This window comes from Hyla sarda, chromosome 3, assembly GCF_029499605.1.
Source record: "Hyla sarda isolate aHylSar1 chromosome 3, aHylSar1.hap1, whole genome shotgun sequence".
Taxonomy (NCBI): domain Eukaryota; kingdom Metazoa; phylum Chordata; class Amphibia; order Anura; family Hylidae; genus Hyla; species Hyla sarda.
Window position 1 is genome coordinate 38,285,121 of NC_079191.1, and position 26,391 is coordinate 38,311,511.

The 26,391-nt window shown below is 43.5% G+C and overlaps 1 protein-coding gene across 1 annotated transcript in view; it reads left to right on the plus strand.

The window, feature by feature from the left end:
* The window catches only part of SNTG2 (syntrophin gamma 2), a 528,788-nt gene that overhangs the window by 165,136 nt on the left and 337,261 nt on the right, over nucleotides 1-26,391 (plus strand). The window lies entirely within an intron of this gene.

The window sequence follows — 26,391 nt, forward strand, 5'->3', positions numbered from 1 at the left end:
GCATGTACAATTTGTTTTGTTCGGATTCATTCGGATGTAAATATTTCGTACATTCGGATCAATCCGAATGTACGAAATATGAACGATTCGGACAAAAACTAATTACGTCTGAAACGAATTGCACATGTCTACTATGTGTCTCTGTGAGGACATCTCAGTGAGGACAAGTAGGGCTCTGTACACTGACAACAGGCAGGGCTCACACATCAGGATGATTGCCAAGCCAGGAAACTGCACAGATCCCTGTTTGTCCTGCCCTCACTTCCTGTATTTGGTCTTCTCATAGAGACACACAGGCAATAGCTGCAGGGACAAGACAGCATTTTTTCACCCAAAAATGTTAAAAATTTCTACTAATGTCTATTACAAATATACAAATATTGGTATTATCTCCATTATATAAAAAGTTCTTGTTAATGACAGGTAGGCTTTAAAAAAATACATGGCACAGACAATGGGAACTAATTACGTCATAATAAAATATGGACATTCACTTCTGCTATGGATCTGAAATGTCTCCTTTATGACACAAGTAATTACGATCCTTAAATCAATAGAAACCCAATTAAATGGATCTATGATTGACATTTCTCGATGGATGCTTCGGCTGAGTAAATTATTTGATCTCCATTATGATTTTATTAGATATGCATTATTCAAATTATCTTATCTGGCTGAAATTCTCTATTAGAGATCTATTAGTTTTGTTGCATTTACGAAGTTGCTCTGTTGGACTGACACATCCCTGACTTTACTATAATTTGTTCACAGTCGGGGGTTTGTGTCCCTTCAAGGACATACCATAGGGTTATAGCTCTGTGTAAGTGCGTGCTGCAAGTTTCACGGAATTTCGATAATTAGTTGATCTTTGTATCCAATATAAATAGAAGGTTTTTAAAGGAAAAATATTGTTAGTCTTGCATAACAAATGATTGCAGTGTTGTATAGCGTCAATTCTAGCTTGTTAAGTCATCGAACCTTTGCTTTCCATGTGGAAAATAAATAGAGAAGAAATAAGAAAATGGCACTTTTGGAAATTCCTATCTATTAAATAGTCACTGTAAGTTCAACAAACTTTGCATAGAAACTTTGAATACAAGAAACTTTGTAATATATCTTATTACACAAAAAGGCTTCTTTCTCCTGTGTTCAAGCCTCCCCCTCCCCCTCCCAATAAATTGTCTCTGAAAATCAGCAAGTTTTGTGATAGTGTTCTCAGGGTTTGTCTTGTATCTCAGTCAGAGATAAAATTACAAGCAAAACAAGTCTATGAAGCAGGAAGGAGAGAGATGGGAAGGGGTCTTAAAGCGTACCTGCCAATCCAACAAAAATATATATATTTTTAATATATCACTCAGTACCTAATCCTGACCATGTACATCAAATTTTATGTGTCTATCACCTTTATTTATTTTTAATTTTGCTCACTAGTCTGAATTCATCTCAAAGGGAGGGGCGTGACCTCGCTGTGTAGGTCTCCACCCCCTCCCTCAGTATGCTGTCTGCTCACATCTCCCCTAGCATTAGCAAAATTACAACTCCCAGCTTGTCCTCACTGACAGTAGCGGGACACAAGCTGATAGTGGGAGGATTTTTCCTCCAGCTGTGATCCCTGCGCTCACAGCTGTCAATCAAGGAAGTGTGTCCATGACATAGGTGATGATGCATGGACACAGCAGTTGTTTGACTGGCTTTTTCAGTATGAAATACTGAAAATTTTCTAATGAAAGCTGTTGCAAAACCTATTGGTTATACATGCTTTACAACATATCAAAAGTTTTTGTATCTGACAGTGCCAATTTAAAGCAAATCTGACAGGCTGTTCCCTTGTACTAAATTCAATATACTGGGTTATGGTATGGGGGAATATCTTTAAAAAAAAAGTCCTCACTAACTTAAATCCGAGCAGTATTTGAAGAATTACGCAGGTTGATATTCAAACAGCATTGCGCAGCTCTACACAATGGAGGTTTCCTCTATAGATCCTTCCGGCCCGCCCACATATGCTAATGTATGCCGGGGATGAGGTGAGTGCTCATTCCAGCAGACATTTGAATATTTATTGTAGGGGCGGCCCGGACATGGAATATGGAGGACGCAGAGCAGCTTGGCGAGCCGGCTACCCGCCTTCAATACGCAGAGCTGCGCAATGTAGCTTCAAGATTAACATGCTGTAACTCTTTAAATACTGCTCAGTATATAGGGTTTAGTGAAGACAAAATCTTTATTTAAAGGAGATCTGTAGTGCTTTGAACTATTTATACATAGTCATTAGGTTTCCCCTAAGCCTTCTTTTTTTCTAAACTAAATAACCCCAATTCTGCTAATCTTTCTGGGTACTGTAGATCTCCCATTCCACGTATCACCCTGGTTGCCCGTCTTTGAACCCTCTCCAGCTCCACTATATCTTTCTTGTACACTGGTGCCCAGTACTGTACACAGAATTCCATCTCTGGTCTGACTAGTGATTTGTACAGCAGTAGAATTATTTCCTTGTCGTGGGCATCTGTGCCCCTATTGATGCACCCCATGATTTTATTTGCCTTTGCAGCAGCTGCCCGACACTGGTCACTACAGCTAAATTTACTGTTAACTAAGACTCCTAAATCCTTTTCCATGTCAGTCGTCCCATGTGTGCTCCCATTTAATACATAATCCCAGCCCGGATTTTTCTTCCCCATGTGCATTGCCTTACATTGAACCTCATCTGCCACTTCCCAGCCCAAACCTCCAACCTATCCAGATCCATTTGTAACAGTGCACTGTCCTCTATAGTGTTTACCGCTTTACAGAGTTTAGTATCATCTGCAAAGATTGCTACTTTACTATTCAACCCCTCAGCAAGGTCATTAATAAATATATTAAATAGAACAGGACCCAAGACTGACCCCTCTGGTACCCACTAGTAACAGTCACCCAATCAGAATAAGTACCATTAATAACCCCCCCCCTCTGTTTCCTATCACTGAGCCAGTTACTTACCCACTTACACACATTCTCCCCCAGCCCAATCCTTTTCATTTTATGCACCAACGTTTTATGTGGCACCGTATCAAATGCTTTGAAAAAATCCAGACATATGATATCCAACGATTCCCCCTGGTCCAGTCTGGAGCTCATCTCCTCATAAAAGCTGATCATGTTAGTTTGACAGGACCGATCCCTCATAAAGCCATGCTGATAGGGGGTCATACATTTATTTTTATTAAGATAATCTCAAATTGCATCCCTTAGAAAACCCTCAAACTATTTACATACAACGGAGCTTAAACTAACAGGTCTATAATTCCCAGGGTCACCTTTTGATCCCTTTTTAAATATTGCTACAACATGTGCCATGTGCCAGTCCTGGGGAACAGTCCCTGTTACTATAGAGTCCCTGAATATTAAAAATAGGGGTCTGTCTATCACATTACTTAATTCCTTTAGAAGGGGGTAATGCCATCTGGACCTGACGATTTGTCTATCTAGATTTTTTGTAGGCGGCACTGTACTTCTTCCTGGGTTAAACAGGTGACCTGTACTAGGGAGTTTAACTTATATCGCTATATTTCACCTGCCATTTCATTTTCCTCGGTGAATACAGTGTAGAAGAATTTGTTTAAGATATTAGATTTTTCCTAAACCCCATTCATAATTTCTTATTTATAATTTTTTAAAGGGCCTACACTTTCATTTTTGATCTTTTTGCTATTTATATAGTTAACCCTTTAAGGACGCAGGATTTTTCAGTTTTTGCATTTTCATTTTTTCCTCCTTATCTTTTAAAAATCATAACCCTTTCAATTTTCCACCTAAAAATCCATATTATGGCTTATTTTTTGCGGCACCAATTTTACTTTGCAGTGACATTAGTCATTTTACCCCAAAATCCACGGCAAAATGGAAAAAAAAAGTAATTGTGCGACAAATAGAAGAAAAAATGCTATTTTGTAACTTTTGGGGGCTTCCGTTTCTACGCAGTGCATATTTCGGTAAAAATGACACCTTATCATTATTCTGTAGGTCCATACGGTTAAAATGGTAACCTAATTATATAGGTTTCATTTTGTCGTACTTCTGGAAAAAATCATAACTACATGCAGGAAAATGTACATGTTTAAAAATGTAATCTTCTGACCCCTATAACTTTTTTACTTTTCCACGTACAGGGTGATATGAGGGCTAATTTTTTGCGCCGTGATCTGAAGTTTTTATCGGTACCATTTTTGTTTTGATCGGACTTTTTGATCACTTTTTATTCATTTTTTAATGGTATGAAAAGTGACCAAAAATATGGGCTGACCCTGAATCACATGTGAGATGCAGCCTATCAGTGTTCACTGACCCCTGTGATGTCACAGCCCCTATATAATCGGCGGCCATCTTGCCTCTCTTAATTTAATCTATGCACTCAGATGGAGAGGACGGGACTGCGTGTGTGTGAATAGCTCATACCACAGCGTTACACTGCAACTGCTAGTCACATCAGCATTAGGGAATGACAGGAGTGCAGAGTGCTTTGCTGTTACACTGAGAAGGATCATTGATTGCTAAACCTCCTATTCACGTTATTGAGCATTGCAGCAGAGAGGGGCAGATAGCTGTCAGCTGCCTCATACAGATCTCCAAGATGCCTCAACTTTATCAACCATCTTATCTCCTCATTGTTCAGCCCAATTGAGTTTATTTTTATTTGTTCCACAAAACTTCTGCTGCTCAGAATTGTTTGACAAGGTGCAATTTAGGGTTTAATCCCTGGATGATTTATTTTTTGTGGTGCTGCACTATTGGGTCCTGCTGCTGTTCAGAAATACGTGATTGTTCAGTGGACTGTAGTGCATTTGTACCATTTTGTACCTGTTAATCTGTCAAGGGGCTGGCTACATACTGTGCAAGTCCAAAACATACTATTCACCGGCTGTTTGTTCTTTTTTAAACAGTTTTTTCTGTGTATAGTTACGCATTTATAACTGCCCTCATCAGTGTATACAGCATAGGTACATGCAAGTATTGTACCATTTAGTACCTGTTAAGCTGTCAAGGCGCTCCATACCGTCAAAGTCCAAACAATAGTATCCACCGGCTGGTGTTTTACAAAAATACAGATTTTTTTTCTGCTAATAGTTAGGCATATTACTGCCCTCATCAGCACATACCGCATAAGTACATCCAAGTATTGTACCATTTAATACCTGTTAAGATGTCAAGGTGCTCCATACCGTCAAAGTCCAAACAATAGTATCCACCGCCTGGTGTATTACGAAAATACAGAGTTTTTTCTGCTAATAGTTAGGCATATTACTGCCCTCATCAGTGCATACCGCATACGTTCATCGAAGTATTGTACCATCTAGTACCTGTTAATATGTCAAGGGCGTACATACTGTTCAAGAACAGCCGTAAGTAATCACCTGCTGCTGTTCTAGACACATACTGTTTAAAGAGTAGTGTAGCGTGTTGTAATACCCTCATAAACGCACTAAGTATGTCAGGCAGAGAAGTGCCAGGATGTGCATAAAGGAGTGGCAGAGGCCTAAATACTTCAGGCAGAGTTGGCAGCAGACTTGGGGCGAGTGGCAGCAGGAGTCGCAGCGAGAGGCCTGAGCTCCCGTTATCAGCCAGTGGTCGTGTCTCCACCAGCAACCCATCTGCCGTCGTCGATTGGTTAACACGCTCATCCACATCATCACAAGTGACAGCTGACACCCCCAGTCAACAGTCGGTGGGTTCCTCAGACACAACCCTCAGTTGACATGGCCCGGGAGCAGTCCGTGTCCTCCCATTGCCTTTGTCCTGTGCTGTTCCCTCTCCTAAAAAAGTATCTTATGCTGTGGGTTCAGCTCCACTATTTACTGAGGACGATCCAATAGAGGACAGTCAGCAGCTACTGGACAGCCAAGAAGGGGAGGAGACATGCGCCGCTTGCTCCGCTAGGCGGCCAAGTATTGATGCGGAGAGTGAAGTGGGAGGCGGTGTTGCAAGTGTTCAGGGTCCTGAAGCAGACACTGTTGGGGAACCTGAGTAGGACATCAGTGACGGGCACACAACTGTTGATGATGATGAAGCCGATCGCAATTGGGAGCCGGGTGCAGAAGGGGCTTCATCATCATCAGGAGAAGAGAGTTGCAGGTTGCCCTTGAGGCAGCAAAGCGGTAGCACGGTTGGCAGTCAGCGTGGTGGCAGTAGTGGAAATTCAGGAGCCAAACGTGCCCGGGGGAGACCACCTGCTTCGCGGCATCCTACCTTTCCGGGAGGTAGTGGAACAGGGGTTCCTGGAGACGGCGCCAGTAGCAGTCAATTAGTGCGGACTGCGGGTGGGAAAATCAGCTACTCGGTGGTGTGGAAGTTTTTCATAAGGCATCCAGAGGAGGTTTGCGTAGCCACATGCAAGATCTGTCGTCAGAAGGTGAAGTGTGGCCAGGGTCCCAATGTCGGCACCACGGCCCTGCGTCAACACATGCTTAGCCACCATAAAGCGGCCTGGGAGAACCGTGGCTCCGATGTAGTGGTCCAGCCTGCTGCATCACCCAGTGGCCATCCGCTCCCTCCTTCATCCAGCCAAGGCTCCACCACCTCAGCCGAAGGGAGCTGTGTGTCAAACCCTCCTTCTGTCGCTCCTGCTTCTCCCGCTTTTAGTCAGCCATTCCGCCAACAATCCATCGGCGAAGCCATGTCCAAGAGACAACAGTATGCGCCCACTCATCCAACGGCGCAGAAGCTGAATGTGCTCCTGTCCAAGTTGCTGGTGTTGCGATCCCTCCCTGTTCAAGTGGTGGACTCTGCACCTTTCAGAGAATTGATGGCTTGTGCCGAGCCGAGGTGGAGAGTCCCAAGCCGTCATTTCTTTGCGAAGAAGGCAGTACCAGCCCTGCATAAGTTTGTACAAGAGAAGGTGGGCCAGTCCTTGAACCTGTCGGTGTGTTCAAAAGTGTGCTGGCAGCGCCGACGTGTGGAGCTGTAACTACGGGCAGGGACAATACTTGTCTTTTACGGCTCAGTGGGTAAATGTGGTTCCTGCACAGCCACAACAGCAACTTGGACAGGTCACACCGCTTCCTCCTCCACGCTCTCGCTCCCAGGCAGTTGGTCCTGTTACAGTGTGCGATGCCGCCTCCTCATGCTCCACCGTGTCCTCGGCCTCCACTGCACGCCCATATCTCTGCGGCCATTCATTGTACCATGTGTGTAGGGCACGGAGGTGTCAAGCTGTTCTTCACATGGTTTGCCTTGGTGAACGGAGTCACACAGGGGAGGAACTGCTAAAGTTCATTTGTAAAGAAATCCGAGTATGGCTTACTCCACGAAATCTGGAAATGGGAACCATGGTGACAGACAACGGGAAGAACATTGTGTCCGCGCTGCGACAAGGAAGTGTGAAACGTGCGCCCTGCATGAATCTGGTTGTCAAGCACTTCCTCAAGTCTTCACCCCATTTGCAAAACATCCTGAAAATGGCAAGGAAACTGTGCATGCACTTCAGCCATTCGTACACCGCCAAGTACACCTTCCTTGAGCTGCAGCGTCAGAACGGTATCCCACAACATTTGTGACGTTGCCACACGTTGGAATTCCACCCTCCATATGTTGGACAGACTATACGAACAAAGAAAAGCCATCACCAATTTCTTGATGATCCAAGCAGATAGGAGTACTCCCCTGTGTAACTTCAATGTGAACCAGTGGCAGCTCATATGTGACACCTGCCGTTTGCTGAGGCCCTTTGAGGAAGCCACATTATTTGTGAGTCGCCTGGATTACGCCATGAACAACGTAATTCCACTCCTACATTTCCTACAACAAATGATTGAAACCATGGCTGGTTACGGCAATGGAGACGTTGCGCATACATCTCAAGGCTACATGAGCCCTGTGGGGGCTGAACTGGAGGAGGAGGATGATGAGGGTCAGAGCGGAGCACAGTTTAGGTTGGATGAGATGGCCGGTGTTTCTAGTCTTCGGACAGGAGAGGAGGAGCAAGAGCATCCAGAGGACCTGGAGGGTTATGAGGAAGTTGAGACAGAGGACCCAGACACACCGTGGCAGTATGAAGTGGAGATGGAGGCAGGTAGTCCCTCCGAGTCACTGGCGCAAATGGCACGATGCATGCTCAGTTGCTTGCGTAGTGACCCCCGAATTGTCAAAATTCGTCAGCTGGATGACTTTTGGATCTCCACCTTATTAGACCCTCGCTACCGTCCCAAAATGGGGGCCTTTTTTACACCCACTGAGAGGGAGGATAAACTGACCTACTACAGAGAGATTCTACGTAGTCATTTGGCTGATGCCTATCGGCCACATGGTCCATCCACTCGCAGGTCTGACTCGGGGGCCCTCTGCGCTCACCTTACACTGCCATGGCTGCTGGGGAGGGGAGGGGTGGGAGAAGCAGTACCAGCTCAATCAGCAGCAGCCTGAGTCTACAGTCGCTGATGAGTAGCTTTCTTCATCCGCATAGTGAAGCAACTCATCAGCAGCAGGTAGACATGGAGCAGGACCTGAACCAGCAGGTGGTGGCATACCTTGACATGGCCATGCCAACAGCCATTGAAGATCCACTGGACTTCTGGGCAGCCAAACTTGATTTATGTCCACAACTCGCAGAGTTTTCCCTGGAAAAGCTGTATTGCCCGGCCAGTAGTGTGCCATCAGAGTGGGTGTTTAGTGCGGCCGGGGCCAAAGTCACCCCAAGGCGAACTCGTCTGTCCACTAAAAATGTGGAGAGACTGACGTTTGTCAAGATGAATCAGGGATGGATCAGCCAGGATTTCCAGCCACCAATGCCAGATTCCTCAGAGTAGATTGACCAAGCTGCTACACCAACATTTACCAATTATGGTTGGTTATGAAACCCTCTTGGGTTATCAATTAGGGTTATGGAACCCTCTTTGGCACTGCGATTGCCTGCTCCTGGCTCATCCTGTGTCTTTCAGGAACTACTTGCCTCACTGATGCTTCTTGCCTTGGGCCTTTAATTTTTGGATGTTTAGCAGTAGCTAAATATATGCTTAATGCAAATGTCAACATTGATCTTTAAATTTAAGGGGTTATGAAACCCTCTTGGGTACTCCGAATGCCTGCTCCATACTCATTCTGTGTCTTTCAGGAACTACTTGCCTACCCGCCCTCAGGCCTTGGGCCTTCAATTTTTTGATGTTTAGCAGTAGCTAAATACATGCTTAATGCAAATTTCAACATTGACTTTTAAATGTAAGGGGATGGTTATGAAACCCTCTTGGGTACTGCGAATGACTGCTCCTGGCTCATTCTGTGTCTTTCGGGAACTACTTGCCTCCCTGATGCCTCAGGCCTTGGGCCTTCAATTTTTGGAAGTTTAGCAGTAGCTAATACATGCTTAATGCTAATTTCAACAATGATCTTTAAATCCTCGGCGCTCTGCTAGGGCCTTCTCCTACCCCGCCGGGGCCGATCCGAGGACCTCACTAAACCATCCAATCGGTAGTAGAGACATGCGGTGTGTACAAACGGCAGGGACTTTATGAACCCGAGCTTATGACCGGCGCATAGTTGTGATTCTTCTTTCCTGGCAAATAATTGCAATGCCTGATCCCTATCGCGAAGGGGGTTCAGCGGGTTACCCGCACCTGTCGGTGAAAGATAGACACACGCTGGTCCGTTCAGTGTATCGCGCGTGCAGCCCCAGACATCTGAGGGCATAACACACCTGTTATTGCTCGATCTCGCGAGTGATCGTGCAATGTAAGGGGTTATTAAAGCCTCTTGGGTACTGCTGATGCCTACTCCTGACTGCTCCTGTGTCTTTCAGGAAGTACTTGACTTCCTGATGCTTCTGGGCTTGGGCCTTTAATTTTAGGATTTTTGAAATACATACATACATGCTTAATTAAAATTTCAACATTTATGGTGCAATGTATGGGGTTATTGAACACTCTTGGGTAGTGTTTTTTTCAAATTTTCTGATAATTATCACAGTAATAAACTTGAATCCACAATAATAACCATTACACCATTGAACGATTGTTGCGTGTGATTTTTTAAGTAAAATTTTCCAAAAAAAAAATATGCAGAGGGATGAACTCTGCTTTTTTATTTCATAAAAAATTATTTTATAGAAGAATGTCTTTTGGTGGTCCACCGTCCTGCATTATAGAGTCTTCTGCGTTCTTAAACAAAGGTACAAAAAACAAAAATGGACGGTCAGGGCTATGGAGACGTTGCGCCTACATCTTACGGCCACATGAGCCCTGTGGGTGCTTGTGAGATTAGGTCCTTTGTACCCACACGGCTGGGTCCAAGACACAAATTTTGATTTAAATTTCAAATAAAAAAATCACACTTTTCAATGGTCTCCTCATGCTGCAGCCAACTCCAGGCTGCGTCATTCTAGTAATATATAGAGAGCACTCGCTGTCCTAAATTTTTGTTAAAATTTTTCGTAAAAAATGTTTGTCTTTTTTATTAGGGATTGTGAAGCTTTGGTGCATACTCATGCATCAGCCAACTCCAGCCTGTGTCATTCAGGCAATATATGGTTTACTGATGGCGCTGCTGGACCTGGGTCTGGGAATTTTAAATTTACTCATAGGTAGCACCCGCTATCCATAAGTCTTCTTCATAAATTTCTACAATTGTTGTGTTTTTTTTTGAGGGATTGTGAAGCCCTAGTGTGTACTCATGCATCAGCCAACTCCAGGGTGTGTCATTCATGCAACATATAGGTAGCACCCGCTGTCCTAAATATTCTTAAAATTATTTTAAAAATGGTTGTTTTTTCTTTGGGATTCTGAAGCCCTGGTGTGTACTCTAATGCTGCTTCCTGCTACACTCTGTCAGCCCATTGGTTCTGCGACAGTGTGCTACTCCGCCTCCACATCCTCCTCTGTGTCTTAAGCCTCCACTGCCCGGACAAGTCTCAGTGGCCCTTCCATGTGTGCAGGGGATGGCGGTGTCACGCTGTTCATCACATGGTTTGCCTTGGCGAGAAGTCTTGGAAACAATGGCCGGTCAGACCAATGGAGACGTTTTGCCTAAATCTCACGACCACGTGAGCCCTGTGGGGGCTTGTTGATTTGGTCCTTCGTACCCACACGCTGGGGTCCGGGACACGCAAAGGTTGTTTTAAATTTCAAATAAAAAAATGATGGCGCTGCTGGGCCTTGGTCTGTTAATTTCAAATTTTCTCATGGGTAGCACCCACCATTCAAAATCTTTTTCAAAAATTTCTAAAATTGTGGTGTTTTTTGGGAGAGATTGTGAAGCCCTGGTGTGTATTCGTGCATCAGCCAACTCCAGGCTGTGTCATTCAGGCAATATATGGGTTACTGATGCCGCTGTTGGACCTGGGTCTGGGAATTTAAAATTTTCTCATAGGTAGCACCCGCTATCCAAAATCTTCGGTTTAAATTTCTTAATTCATCTTTTAATCTTAGGGATTGTGAAGGCCTAGTGCCTATTCATGCTGCTGGCAACTCCAGGCTGTGCCATTCATCCACTATATGGTCTCCTCATGCTGCCAACACCTCCATGCTGTGTCATTCAGCCACTATATGGTCTCCTCATGCTGACAACACCTCCATGCTGTTTCATTCAGCCACTATATAGTGTCCTCATGCTTCAGCTTCATCCAAGCTGTATCATTCAGCCACTATATGGTGTCCTCATGCTGCCAACACCTCCGTGCTGTGTCATTCAGTCACTATATGGTCTCCTGACACTGATGCCACCACCAGGCTCTGTCATTGTGTTGCTGTGCAGCAGAGATTCTAAAAGTGATGCCGGTAATCTGCATGTTATTCTGAATAACAGTATTATTTCACTAGCTCAGCACACTCCATATGCGTTTTAGAACACAGCAAAGTGTTCTATACCCCTATAGAGGCTGTATGTAGGCTAGAAATAGCCTTTTTAAATATAGATTCACCGTGAAAAAATTAGAATCTAAACAAACTTTTCCGGAAAATTCATTTTTTAATAAAAATCCTATCTTTATTCTGTAGGTCCATACGATTAAATTGATACCCAGCTTATATAGGTTTGATTTTGTTATACTTCTGTTGAAAAATTATAACTTTTTGCACTAAAATTAGTACATTTAAAAATGTCCTCTTCTGACCTCTATAACTTTTTTATTTTTCGTATATATGGGACTGTATGAGGGATAATTTTTTGTGCCATGATCTGTAGTTTTTATCGGTACCATTTTTGTTTTGATTGAACTTTTGATCTATTTTTATAAAAATTCTTTGGGTATACAAAGTGACCAAAAATACGCAATTTTGGACCTTGGTATTTTTTTTTACGTAAACACCATTGAATGTGCAGTTTAATGAACATTATATTTTTATAGTTTGAACATTTGCGCAAGCAGCGATACCACATATGTTGATGTTTACTTTTGTGTGCATATATATATATATATATATATATATATATATGCAGATGAATTCAGGCTGCTCACCACTCTCGCGTTTACTGCACTATCTCGTGCTACGGACACCGGTACCGCTCCCGGCTTAGTAGAAGTCACACAGGAAAAAAACGTCCGGCACTCGGGAAGATGCAGGTAAAACTTGTCAATGGCTTTATTCACACGCTTAAGGCAGGACACAATCTGTGTCCTGCCTTAAGCGTGTGAATAAAGCCATTGACAAGTTTTACCTGCATCTTCCCGAGTGCCGGACGTTTTTTTCCTGTGTGATATATATATATATATATTTTATTTTTATTTTTTTTTATGGGAAAAGGAGAGTGATTCAAACTTTTATTAGGGAAATGGTTGATTAACACTTATTAACTTTTTTTTTTACTTTTTTACACCATTTTATTGTTCCCATAGGGAACATGCAATCCTTTGATTTCATACACTGTTCATTGCTATGCCATAGCATAGCTGTAATGTCCATTTATTTGTTTTTGTATTTTTCTGTTTAGGTGTGTATTCACTCACTAGTTTGTTCAGAGCAGTTTGCTATTCTACCTGGATAGGGAATAGTTAATGCTCTGAACGAATGAGAACTGGGGTGGAGTTATTTAGCCAGAGTTCTCCTGCATTCTGGGGCTGGTTATTGAGTGCAATACTACTATGTCTGTTTGTGCTATATTCTGACTATGTCTGCTTGAGCATTTACCTTTTATTTATCTTGTCTTTTTATCTGGGGTTTTAGCCATGGTTATATAGCATGCTCCTTGTAGTTTATATTATTCGGTTTTAGGATTATGTTTGTTCGTTCTGCTCTTTCTGTGTTCCCACTGTGTCTGAATCTAGCTTGTACCCTGTGCCCTGTATGTTATATTCCTGTTCTGGAGTCTATTCAGACTCATCCGGTTCTAGTCTAGTGTTTCATGTACTATATTTCCATTTCCTACTGGCTAAGCATTTTGTCCACACGGTGGAGTGTGTCCACTGGCTAGTAACCTATTTAGCTTTATTATTAATGGCTACTCCTATAGTGGAGTGGGGAGTCCATTTTGTATGTTCTGTGTCCCAGTGTGAACAGTCTCCTATATTTATAGCCTGTTTGGTTGAGCTGATCTTTGTCCTTTGTACTTGTACCTGCTTGTGATAGTTCTTAGTAACTTACCTGTTCAGTTTAGTGTTTTGGCTCTCAGTCCTTCTGTTTATCCCCTTCTTCTCCTGGATTCTGCTATATACTCATATCATGCCTAGTCTTGTTCATTTAATCATGTCTGCCTTTTATCTGATATCCGGTTTATGAACTGTTTGTTAGTTCACTATATTCTGCTCTGTTTGTGAGTTTATGTTCTGCCCTGTTAGTATTTGTATTCTGTCTGGTATATCTGGTTATCTAGTAGTTTTCTGTTTCTGGCCTGCAACCATCTATGTATATTTTTTTTTTTTCATGCCACTGCACTTTAGTGAAGGAAGGGACCCGCGCCCAGTTGTCGATCCATCGTTTAGGGTAGATGGGCAAGTAGGCAGGGAGAGATGCTTTTAGGGTCAGTTTAGGGCTCACTCTCCCTGTCCCCCAGTCGGTCATGACAATAGCATTGATCAGTGTTATCGGTGCTTGTTTGCACCAGGCTGCTGAGGCATCCCGGAGCATCCTAGCAATGATCGGACAGTGAGGGGGCAAGTAAGGGCCCTCCCGCTGTCCTCTTAGCTGATTGGGACACTGTGGTTTTACCATGGTGGTCCCGATCAGCTCTGCTGAGCTGCTGGGACAGTTCCTGTGATGTCCTGTATTAGCCATGGGTCCTGGCGGCTGATAACTGTTGGGACCACCCCGCTACGCCCTTTGCCCTTAAGGAGTTAAGTGGTAACTTTAGAATGCTTTTACTGAGCAAAATTATTCATTTTTTTTTTTTTTTGTGACCTATTGTACATTATATTAGTGGTACATTTTTGTTACATGCAGTATTTTTTGTGAAAAACTGCTAAATATTGTAAAAAACTAATTATGTAATTTCAATTCTGTGGGTTGGTACGATTATGGTGATACCCAATTTGTATAGATTTTTATGTTCATTTTTCTTTTCACAACAAATTATTTAAAGTATTTATTTATTGATAAACCTTTTATTTTTATACTTTTTGCTGTGACAGTATCACCTTTTAACTTGCAACCCTGTAGCATCCTCTAATCTATACTATAATCTATGAATAAAAGGAAGTGTGTCTTATACACTGGTGCTTCGCACCTGCGGTGCACAGCAGGCTAGCCGTATGCCGATCTATAGTCCATATGAGAGCATAATGGCTAATGAATGACAATCAATGTCACATGTAACTAAAATAGCAGTGGTGTAACTATAAACACCTAAATATAATAGGTGCTCTCGGACTCCACTGAGTGGATCATCAATTTTTGGAGTATGGAAGGAGACGCATAGGGGTTGTGTTTTTTAAATGTGTGTTTCTCACCAGTTATACTATTAATAACGCATCATCAATAAAAGTTTATGTTTTATTTTGGACACATAGTATAAAGAAGTTTTTGTTAACCTCGGTGAGGTTAAATTGTTGTATAATCAAGGGGGGGGGGGGGGGGGGGCATTCCTCTGTCAATCCTACAGATGCTGTGATCATTACATCTATGGGGTTAATGATGCCAAGACTGGCGCAATCTCAGTCTCGGCAGCTGCGTCGGGAATTGACAGCCGGGTCCTGCCGCCACTCTTATGCGCTGTGCACGGCAGCACATGAGATTATGTGGATTTATGCAGACATCCAGTTACGCGAACATGTTAGCAGCTTGGACGTATGCATACATCCAGCAGTGGGAAGGGGTCAAAGGAGTATTTTTTTACTGTTCAGAATGCTAGGATCCGGAGGTTGAGATTGTGACGTCACAGCCACGCCCCTTGTGACCTCATGCCATGCCCCTCCATTCATGTATATGGGAGGGGGCATGTCAGCCAACACGCCCTCTCCCATAGACATGAATGGAGGTGGCATGACATGACATCATGAGGGGCGTGGCCGTGACGTCACGACCACTGCCGCTTTTGACCACACCCAGCGTTTGTTTAGAACACCGGGGGCTGCAGGAGATCGGGGGTGGGCCCCAGCAGTGGGACCTCCACGATCAGACATCTTATCCCCTATCCTTTGAATAGGGGATATGATGTCTGGCAGTGGAGTACCACTTTAAAGGAAACCTGCTGTCACTTTCATGTTGCTTGACACACGAGTCCCCGGTGGCTTCTGCCTGCCCCCTGGCCAGGATTGATAGATCTCTCCCTATAACTCAGTGTTTACCAATCAGTGTGTCTCCAGCTGTTGCAAAACTACAACTCCAGGCATGCCCGGACAGCCTTAGGCTGTCCGGGCATGCTAGGAGTTGTAGTTTTGCAACAGCTGGAGGCACACTGATGGGAAACACTTGTGTTAGACCAACTTACAAAGAGAAGAATAGAAAATGCCTATATCACAATATTTACAGTACATAGGTGCGTGCGATAGTCTTTATGCGCACTTCTTTGATCCGGGGAACACAATACCAATTACAATAATGGATTTCAAACACGGAGAAATGAATGTAATCTGCGTAATGCATGGCATGAAGGTTCCTGCATATTAATGCCTTATTTATTAAGGTTCTAAAGTCTAACATTAGCCATCCGATGGTTCCGCATTTGCATGCAAAGCAGACACCTGGCTTTCTGCCGATGCACTAATAATTCATTAAGGCGCATTTTAGTCGGATTCTGATTGCATTTAGGCTATGCCGGGTTCATCTGTCAAACACCCAGGAATTATTCGTGTTTTGCTAGATAAAGGGCCGAGGGCACCTGTACGCCTGAAATCTTAAGAGTTTCTAGGGAAGGACCTTAAAAAAAAAAAAAAAATGATCTCTGTGTTGTGAAAAGTCAGTTTTTGCAAAATGTCATCAAAATAAACATTTCACATTTAAATGTGCTTGTGTCTAAATGTCATCAAGGTGCTTGGTCTGGATAACCTAGTGGCCTTTATGTGACTATTTATATTTTAAAAGTTTCTTGAAATAATAACTAATAAACTTTGTAATATGTAGTATTTTTATATTTTATATATATATATATATATATATATACACACACACATATATATATATATATATATATATATCACTTGAGAAAGCCAGTGAGAGTCTGGTGAAACGTTGTCTTTGCACATGATGGAATAAACAACCACCTTTTGCATATTTGTGGAGTGCTGCATCATCTTTATTTCTCTCTCTCTCTCTCTCTCTCTCTCTCTCTCTCTCTCTCTCTCTATATATATATATATATATATATACGCACTGGTCCCTCAAGTTACAATATTAATTGGTGCCAGGATGATTATGTGTGTTGAGACCATAACTCTATAGAAACCTAACAATTGGTTCTGAAGTCCCTCAAATCTCATCCAAAAATAGGAAAAAGTGAGGATTAAAGAAAAAAAAGTAGGTTGAAAATGGCGACGAGAGGTCGCAGAAACGTTGCTCTGTATACACTGGCATGATGCAATACATTTTTCTCATTTTTGCACCTACTACCTCGTGTGCTGCTGCCATTTGGATTTATTTGAGCTGGAATCCCCTCACCAAGGCTCCTACACAGCGTGCACCACTTCTCTGGACTTACACCATTCATTCAACATTACATCATGTATTAATACATCAAATAAAATTATACATTATCTTACCTGTCTTCCAATGTTCTGATCTCCGCGGCTCTCTTCTTTTTCGTGCACCCGCTCCCCATAATGGTCCCTTGCTTCTAAATGAAAAATAATTTTGTTTTAACAAAAATGTAATTTGTTTCACAATTTTGTAGGCATGTACAATTCGTTTTGTTACGAATTCGGATTCATTCGGATGTAAATATTTTGTACATGCGGATCAATCCAAATGTACAAAATATGAACAATTCGGACAAAAACGAATTTCTTATGAAACAAATTGCACATGTCTGACCTCCACCAATCAGGAGAATGACCGTGGATAAGATTGTGCTAACACACTGTACTCCTCAGCTATCAGTAATCTTTGTCTTGCTGCTCCATTATAAATCTATGGGGCAGCAAGATAAAGAAAGCTGAGAGCTGGGGAGTAAAGTGCGCTTTCACGCTCTTTTTCCTGCCTGTTCTGCTGCAGCATTGAGACCCCGACCGATCAAAATGTTTGACATGTCTTTGGCTCGGAACCCTGAATCTGTGTCATTTTCTTGTTCAAGGCAATCTGAAAGAACTCCCAGTGACCATTCTTTTCTCTATTCCTTACAAGTTGAAATTTTGCTGAGAAGCAGTAGGTCAATGGATGTGGATGTGTGGCCATGTTTTTTTTTTTCTAAAAGTATGGAATTCGGATTAGTCTGTCCCCTCATTTTATTTTTGAATCAGTTGCAGCACTGCACCCAATTAGCCCTGGCATTTTTACCTAGCAGGAGACTGCAAAAAGGTAAGTACCTATCTTCTCTTACTCCGCCGGCAGAGAGCACTGGAACAGGGGAGCTTTGAGATCTGTCCACATGGTGAGGCGTTGTGCAATGAGAATTGTTGTGACAGCGCTGTGTCTATGGGTTGGCATTGCCCAAAGCCAGAGGGCTATGTCTTGCTGGTTGCTGGATCAATAAGTCACTCCCACTATGGACGCTGGTGTTGAGGCATTGGTGGCACCTACTTGATTCAGGGGGCCATGAGGTGGAAAGAAGCAATAGAGTAACATATGAAATGTGGATGTGTGGTCATGTGTTTCTAAACTTGTGGTCCATTCCGACCATGGGACTACTTCATCAATACTACCACCGGCAAACTGTGACTATCCTGAAAGTGACAACCTGGAAATCCTTCTGCAACAAAGTATTCACCTCCCTGCTGGTTATGGGTTAAGAAGTGGGAAATCCTTAAAGGGGCGCTCTGCCCCTAGACATCTTATCCCCTATCCAAAGGATAGGGGATAAGATGTCTGAACGCGGGGATCCCGCCGCTGGGGACTCCCGCTATCTCGGCTGCGGCACTCCAGACATCCGATGCACAGAGTGAACTTCGCTCCATGCCAGATGGCTGGTGATGCAGGGCGGAGGCTCATGACGTCGCGGTCACGCCCCGCTCGTGATGTCACGGCTATCCCCCTCAATGCAAGTCTATGGGAGGGGGTGTAACGGCCATCACGCCCCCTGCCATAGACTGCATTGAGCGGGCGTGGCTGTGAAATCATGAGCGGGGCGTGGCCGTGACGTCATGAGCCTCTGGTGCTGCACCCGATGCTCTAAGCGAATGCCGGATGCAGCAGGGAGATCGCGGGGGTCCCCAGCAGCGGGCCCCCCGCAATCTGACATCTTATCCCCTATCCTTTTGATAGGGGATACGATGTCTAGGGGCGGAGTACCCCTTTAAGACCCATCCACACTGCAGATATTCAGTGGGCAAAATTCCGTTGGAGAATTCTGCTTGCAGCAGAGTCCCATTGTTTTTAATGTTATTCTGCTGCTCTGGGGATACTTTGTAATTTCCACAGTGGAATTCGAATGGCAGAAAAGTAGAATTGTGTAGGCTGAATTCTGAATTCTAGCGGAATTCCACAAGTGGAAATTCAGAAGTGTGAATGGGAGTGCGGAATCCCATAGAAGTGTATTGGGATTTCATTTCAGGTGAAATTCTGCCATGTGAATAGACCCTTAGACTAAGCACCACAGTTTACCAGCACAAAAATGGTTTGTGGCTTACAGGATACACTTTCTGGTAGGTGATAGTAATATAAAAGTGCAAAAACTATTATCACTATACAGTAAACAGTCAGAATGTAACTTTCTTTATTTCTAAATTCTTGGCAGGTGTATCTGATAAGCTTTGTACAGATGAGAGGCCCTGCTTGTACAGTAAATGTCCAGAAATGATTATAAAAATATGCATTGCTTAGATACAATGCCCAGTAAGTCTAGCGTGTGATTTGTAAGCAGGAGATAAGTATAGCCGACAGTCCCCTAATTGTACATGTCGGCAAGGACCTCGTTGATAGGATTTGTTGCTCTATATAAATTAACATTAATAGCCCTCGTCTTTGTATCGAGTGGTAGGAGTCAGACATTTGTTACAATTTGCATTATTATCTTTCTGAAAAATGATCACCCTTTTGCACTGCGAAAAGGACCTTAATAATGTAAAAGTATTCTAATACAGAATGCCATCATTCTAAATTCACTTCGGCATTCAAATGATAATCCAAGTACAAAATCTGCATTTTAAACATAATAAAAATCATTACTATCAGATTGAATAGGCTGTTGTATAGTCAGGTAGAAGGTTATAAAGTAAGAGGTGATAACAGGTTGATTTATGGTTTGTGGGAAAATATTAATTCCAGTAGATAATCCTACTCAGTGAGTGATGATTACCTTTATATGCATTCTCCATCATTTCTTTGTGTTGTTAGGCAAAGCATATTAAAGTGTACCTGTCATTTCATAGACAAAATAATGCTTCTATATGTTACTCACTAAGTCATGCAGATGCTTTACATCCCTCTGCTGCTCACTCATTCTGACATCCACTGCTCAGGAAGCACTGAGTCCGCCCTCACTCACCATGCATTTACTTCCTCCCTAAGTCTGCTGTGCTTTGCTGGTTCTCTCCATCCAATCAATGCAGGCTGCTCTGTAACCCTCTCCATTCTGTTAGGACAGGAGTGAGCACAGATTAATGCAAGCCCCGCCCTCTCTTCTTTGACTTTGATGATGCCGCAGCCAGAATAGATTATGTTCTGGATGGTATGGGGGATCCTAGTGGTCTCTTTTTATAAGCCATGATTTCTATACAAAAAAGAGATAACATTTATTGTTAAATATATTAGTGTAATGTCCATTTATTTCTGTTTTGCATTTTTCTGCTTTGGGTCCTGTTCAGACATTAGGTTTGTGTCTGAACAGTTTATGTGCTAATTCTCCTTGGGATGGGAGGAGTTAACCTTCCTGATCACACAGTGTGCCCACTAGCTTGGAGCTTATTTGACTTTAGTATTGATGTCCCTCCATGATTGGAATGGGGTGTCTAGTGTGTTCCTTGTTCTGAGTCCAGTGCGAACATTGCTCTTGATTTCCTGACCCGTTTAGTGTTCTGACATATACAGTTCACTGCTCAAAAAAATAAAGGGAACACTAAGATAACACATCCTAGATCTGAATGAATGAACTAATCGTATGAAATACTTTCGTGTTTACATAGTTGAATGTGCTGACAAAAAAATCACACAAAAATGATCAATGGAAATCAAGTTTATAAATCCATGAAGGTCTGGATATGGAGTCACACTCAAAATCAGAGTGGAAAACCATGCCACTGGCTGATCCAACTTTGATGTAATGTCCTTAAAACAAGTCAAAACGAGGCTTAGTAGTGTTTGTGGTCTCCACGTGACCGTAAGACCTCCCTACAATGCCTGGGCCTGCTCCTGATGAGGTGGCGGATGGTCTCCTGAGGGATGTCCTCCCAGAACTGGACTAAACTGGACTAAACTCCTGGACAGTCTGTAGTGCAACGTGGCATTGGTGGATGGAGCAAAACATGATGTCCTAGATGTGCTCAATCGGATTAAGGTCTGTGGAATGGGCAAGCAAGTCCATAGCATCAATGCCTTCCTCTTGCAGGAACTGCTGACACACTCCAGTCACATGAGGTCTAGCATTGTCTTGCATTAGGAGGAACCCAGGGCCAACCGCACCAGCATATGGTCTCACAAGGGGTCTGAGGATATCATCTAGGTACCTAATGGCAGTCAGGCTACCTCTGGCAAGCACATGGAGGGCTGTGCGGCCCCATAAAGAAATGCCACCCTAGAACATTACTGACCACACCCAAACCGGTCATGCTGGAGGATGTTGCAGGCAGAAGAATGTTCTCCACGGCTTCTCCAGACTCTGTCACATGTGATCAGTGTGAACCTGCTTTCATCTGTGAAGAGCACAGGGCGCCAGTGGCGAATTTGCCAATCTTGGTGTTCTCTGGCAAATGCCAAACATCCTGCACTGTGTTGGGCTGTAAGCACAACCCCCACCTGTGGACGTTGGGCCCTCATACCACCCTCATGGAGTCTGTTTCTGATCATTTGAGTGGACGCATGCACATTTGTGGCCTGCTGGAGGTCATTTTGCAGGGCTCTGGCAGTGCTCCTCCTTCTCCTCCTTGCACAAAGGAGGAGGTAGCAGTCCTGCTGCTGGGTTGTTGCCCTCCTACGGCCTCCTCCACATCTCCTGATGTAGTGGCCTGTCTCCTGGTAATGCCTCCATGCTCTGGACACTAAGTTGACAGAAACAGCGCACCTTCTTGCCACAGCTCGCATTGATGTGCCATTCTGGATGAGCTGCACTACCTGAGCCACTTGTGTGGGTTGTAGACTCCGTCTCATGCTACTACTAGAGTGAAAGCACCGCCAGCATTCAAAAGTGACCAAAACATCTGCCAGGAAGCATAGGAACTGAGAAGTGGTTTGTGGTCACCACCTGCAGAACCACTCCTTTATTGGGGGGGTGTTGCTAATTGCCCATAATTTCCACTTGTTGTCTGTTCCATTTGCACAACAGCATGTGAAATTGATTGTCAATCAATGTTGCTTCCTGAGTGGACAGTGTGATTTCACAGAAGTGTGATTTACATTGTGTTGTTTAACCCCTTAAGGACCCAGCCATTTTACACCTTAGGACCAGAGCGTTTTTTGAACATCTGACCACTGTCACTTTAAACATTAATAACTCTGGAATGCTTTTACATATCATTCTGATTCCGAGATAGTTTTTTCGTGACATATTCTACTTTAACATAGTGGTAATTGTTTGTGGTAAATTGCATCCTTTCTTGGTGAAAAATTCCAAAAGTTGAGGAAAAAATTTAAAATTTTGCATTTTTTTTTACTTTTGGAAGACACCAGAGGGCTTCAAAGTTCAGCAGCAATTTTCAAATTTTTCACAAAATTTTCAAACTCACTATTTTTCAGTAAGCAGTTCAGTTTTTAAATGGATTTGAAGGGTCTTCATATTAGAAGTACCCCATAAATGACCCCATTATAAACAATGCACCCCCAAAGTATTCAAAATGACATTCAGTAAGTGTTTTAACCCTTTAGGTGTTTCACAGGAATAGCAGCAAAGTGAAGGAGAAAATTCTAAATCTTCATTTTTTACACTCGCATGTTCTTGTAGACCCAATTTTTTTATTTTTGCAAGGGGTAAAAAGGAGAAAATCTTTACTGGTATTTAAAACCCAATTTCTCTTGAGTAAGCACATACCTCATATGTCCATGTAAAGTGTTCGGCGGGCGCAGTAGAGGGCTCAGAAGGGAAGGAGCGACAAATGGTTTTTGGGGGGCATGTCACCTTTAGGAAGCCCCTATGGTGCCAGAACAGCAAAAAGGGTAATAGCACAAAATAACTCCCAAAATTTGAAGCCCAATTTCTCCCGATTCAGAAAACACCCCATATGGGGGTGAAAAGTGCTCTGCTGGCGCACTACAGGTCTCAGAAGAGAAGGAGTCACATTTGGCTTTTTGAAAGCAAATTTTGCTCTGGGGGCATGCCGCATTTAGGAATCCCCTGTGGTGCCAGAACAGCAAAAAAAAACACATGGCATACCATTTTGGAAACAAGACCCCTTGGGGAACGTAACAAGGGGTAAAGTCAACCTTAATACCCCACAGGTGTTTCACGACTTTTGCATATGTAAAAAAAAATTTAATTTTTTTTTTACCTAAAATGCTTCTTTTCCCAAACGTTTTACATCTTTAAAAAGGGTAAAAGCAGAAAATACCCCCCAAAATTTGTAACACAATTTCTCCCGAGTACGGCGATAACCCATATGTGACCCTAAACTGTTGCCTTGAAATACGACAGGGCTCCAAAGTGAGAGCGCCATGCGCATTTGAGGCCTAAATTAGGGATTGCATAGGGGTGGACATAGGGGTATTCTACGCCAGTGATTCCCAAACAGGGTGCCTCCAGCTGTTGTAAAACTCCCAGCATGCCTGGACTGTCAGTGGCTGTCTGGCAATACTGGGAGTAGTTGTTTTGCAACAGCTGGAGGCGCCGTTTTGGAAACAGTGGCATACCAGACGTTTTTCATTTTTATTGGGGAGGGGGGCTGTGTAGGGGTATGTGTATATGTAGTGTTTTTTACTTTTTATTTTATTTTATTGTGTGTTAGTGTAGTGTAGTGTTTTTAGGGTACAGTCACACGGGTGGGGTTCACAGAAAATTTGCTGCAGCTCAAACTTGCAGCTGGATACTTATTGTAAACCTCCGCCCATGTGAGTGTACCCTGTACGTTCACATTGGGGAGGGGGGAACATCCAGCTGTTTCAAAACTACAACTCCCAGCATGTACGGTCTATCAGTGCAGCTGGAGGCATACTACTTTGGCTGGGAATGCTGGGGATTGTAGTTATGCAACAGCTGGAGACACACTGGTTTGCTACTTAACTCAGTGTTTCACAACCAGTGTGCCTCCAGCTGTTGCAAAACTACAACTCCCAGCATGTCCGGTGCATGCTGGGAGTTGTAGTTTGCAACAACTGGAGGCACACCGGTCGTGAAATACTGAGTTAAGTAAAAAAAAAAAAAAAACTCTATGTTTCACAATCAGTGTGCTTTCAGCTGTTGCAAAACTACAACTCTCAGCAGTCACCGACAGCCAACGGGCATGCTGGGAGTTGTAGTTATGCAACAAGCAAATGCACCACTACAACTCCCAGCATGCACTTTAGCTGATTGTGCAAGCTGGGAGTTGTAGTTATACAACAGCTGAAGGTACACTTTTCCATAGAAAAAATGTTCCTCTAGCTGTTGCAAAACTATAAGACCCAGCATGCCCATAAGGGAATGCTGGGAGTTGTGGTGGTCTGCCTCCTGCTGTTGCATAACTACAGCTCCCAGCATGCCCTTTTTGCATGCTGGGAGCTGTTGCTAAGCAACAGCAGGAGGCTGTCACTCACGTCCAACTGCTGATCCACGCTGCAGGTCAGTCCCTCGCCGCCGCTCCTGGAGCCCCGATCCCAACAGGGACACCGGGGATTGGGGTCCCCAGCTGCCGCGGTCCACGTCCCGCACCCGCTCACGTCCTCCGGAAGATTGGCGGAGCAGGTTGCGGGAGTGACACCCGCAGCAGCTGCCCTGATTGGTCGGCTGGTAAACCGGCCAACGAATCAGGGCGATCGTGAGGTGGCACCAGTGCCACCTCTTCCCTTGCTGGCTATGGCTGTTCGGGGCCGTCACTGGAGACCCGATTGACCCGTAATCCGCCGCAGATCGCTGGGCTGAAATGTCCAGTGATCTGCGGCCATCGCCGACATGGGGGGACCCCCCTGGGCGATATGCCGCGATGCCTGCTGAACGATTTCAGCAGGCATCGGGCACCGGCTCCGCTCCAGATGGCTGCGGGGGGCCGGGAAAGTGCATGACGTTCTCATACGTCATGTGTCCTTAAGGACTCGGAATTGGAGACGTATGAGAATGTCATGTGTCCTTAAGGGGTTAAGTGTTCCCTTTATTTTTTTGAGCAGTGTAGTTGACCTGCTCATCCCCTGCATCTTCTGCTGCATACCTAACGTCATATCTAATCTTATTCATACTATCATATCTGCCATTTATCTTTATCCTGGTTCCTGAACTGTTTGTTAGTATAATATATCCTGTCTTGTTTGTATTTATATATCTGTATGTTGCTCAGTAGTATTCCCGTTATGTTTCTGACTTATTTCCCGACATGTGCAGTTTGTTTTGTTTGACTCGTACGCCCATGCACTTTAGCGCAGGAAGGGACCGGTGTCCAGTTGTCATTCACCGCTAGGGTTTCTAGGAAAGTAGGCAGGGAGTGGTTTTAGGGACACCTTTAGGGCTTACTACTCCCTTCTCCCTGCCCCCAAATCATGACAATTAGGAAGGTTAATGTTTTGCCAACATATGTTTTCAATTCTGACAGTGCCCATTTAAATAAAACAATAGCAAAATACATTTGATATTGCTTCAATCGTACTGACCCACAGAATAAAGATAACATGTCAATTTTAAATATAATTTTTTTCAATTTCATCCCACAAATACTTTTTAACTTTTTGTTTCGCCATAGACATTTTATGGTAAAATAAAAAGGTTACTTTACAAAGTGCAATTTCTCAAACCCTCATATGGCGCTATAGATGGAAAATTGAAAGATTTGTGGCTCTTAGAAGATAAGGAGGAAAAAATGAAAACAGAAATTAATGGGGTCACTTATCAGTGTACTAAAGTACTTTTTGGGTTGTTATCCTTTCATATGGTTTTTGCTACTATTTTGTGGTTATACTAAAAGTTTTGAAGCACTGATCATAAGCCTGATATCTGCCCTCACTGGGATAACAGCTATAAAGGAACTTGTCTGATACACTTTAAGTGATATAGTTGGGCTCAGTTGGCTTCAGAGTTCTACCTTTGATCTTGTTTTGTCACCAAGTTGGAAAGTACAAGTTCACTTTTCCTGGTTACAAATTAGTTCACTCTCTTTCCGCTCACCTGTATGAACCTAAAATCCTACAACCAAAATGTATCCAACAATGGGAAAGTAACAGAAAGCAATGTATTATTTAAATCATTTTTATAAATAGTTTTTTAACTTTTAATTGGACTGACCGTTTAAAGTCCAAACATTTTCCAGGTTTCCTGACCAATGGACAGAGCTCAATGAGTACTCGAGTATAAGCCGATTTTTTCAGCATGATTTTTCGTGCTGAAAACACCCCCCTCGGCTTATACTCGAGTGAACTCTCCGCCCTCAGTGGTCTTCAACCTGCGGACCTCCAGATGTTTCAAAACTACAATTCCCAGCAAGCCCGGGCAGCCATCGGCTGTCCGGGCTTGCTGGGAGTTGTAGTTTTGAAACATCTGGAGGTCCGCAGGTTGAAGACCACTGCGGCCTTCGACTTCATCCAGCCCCCCACCCTCTCACCCCCTTTAGTTTTGTACTCACCTCCGCTCGGCGGAACGTTAGGG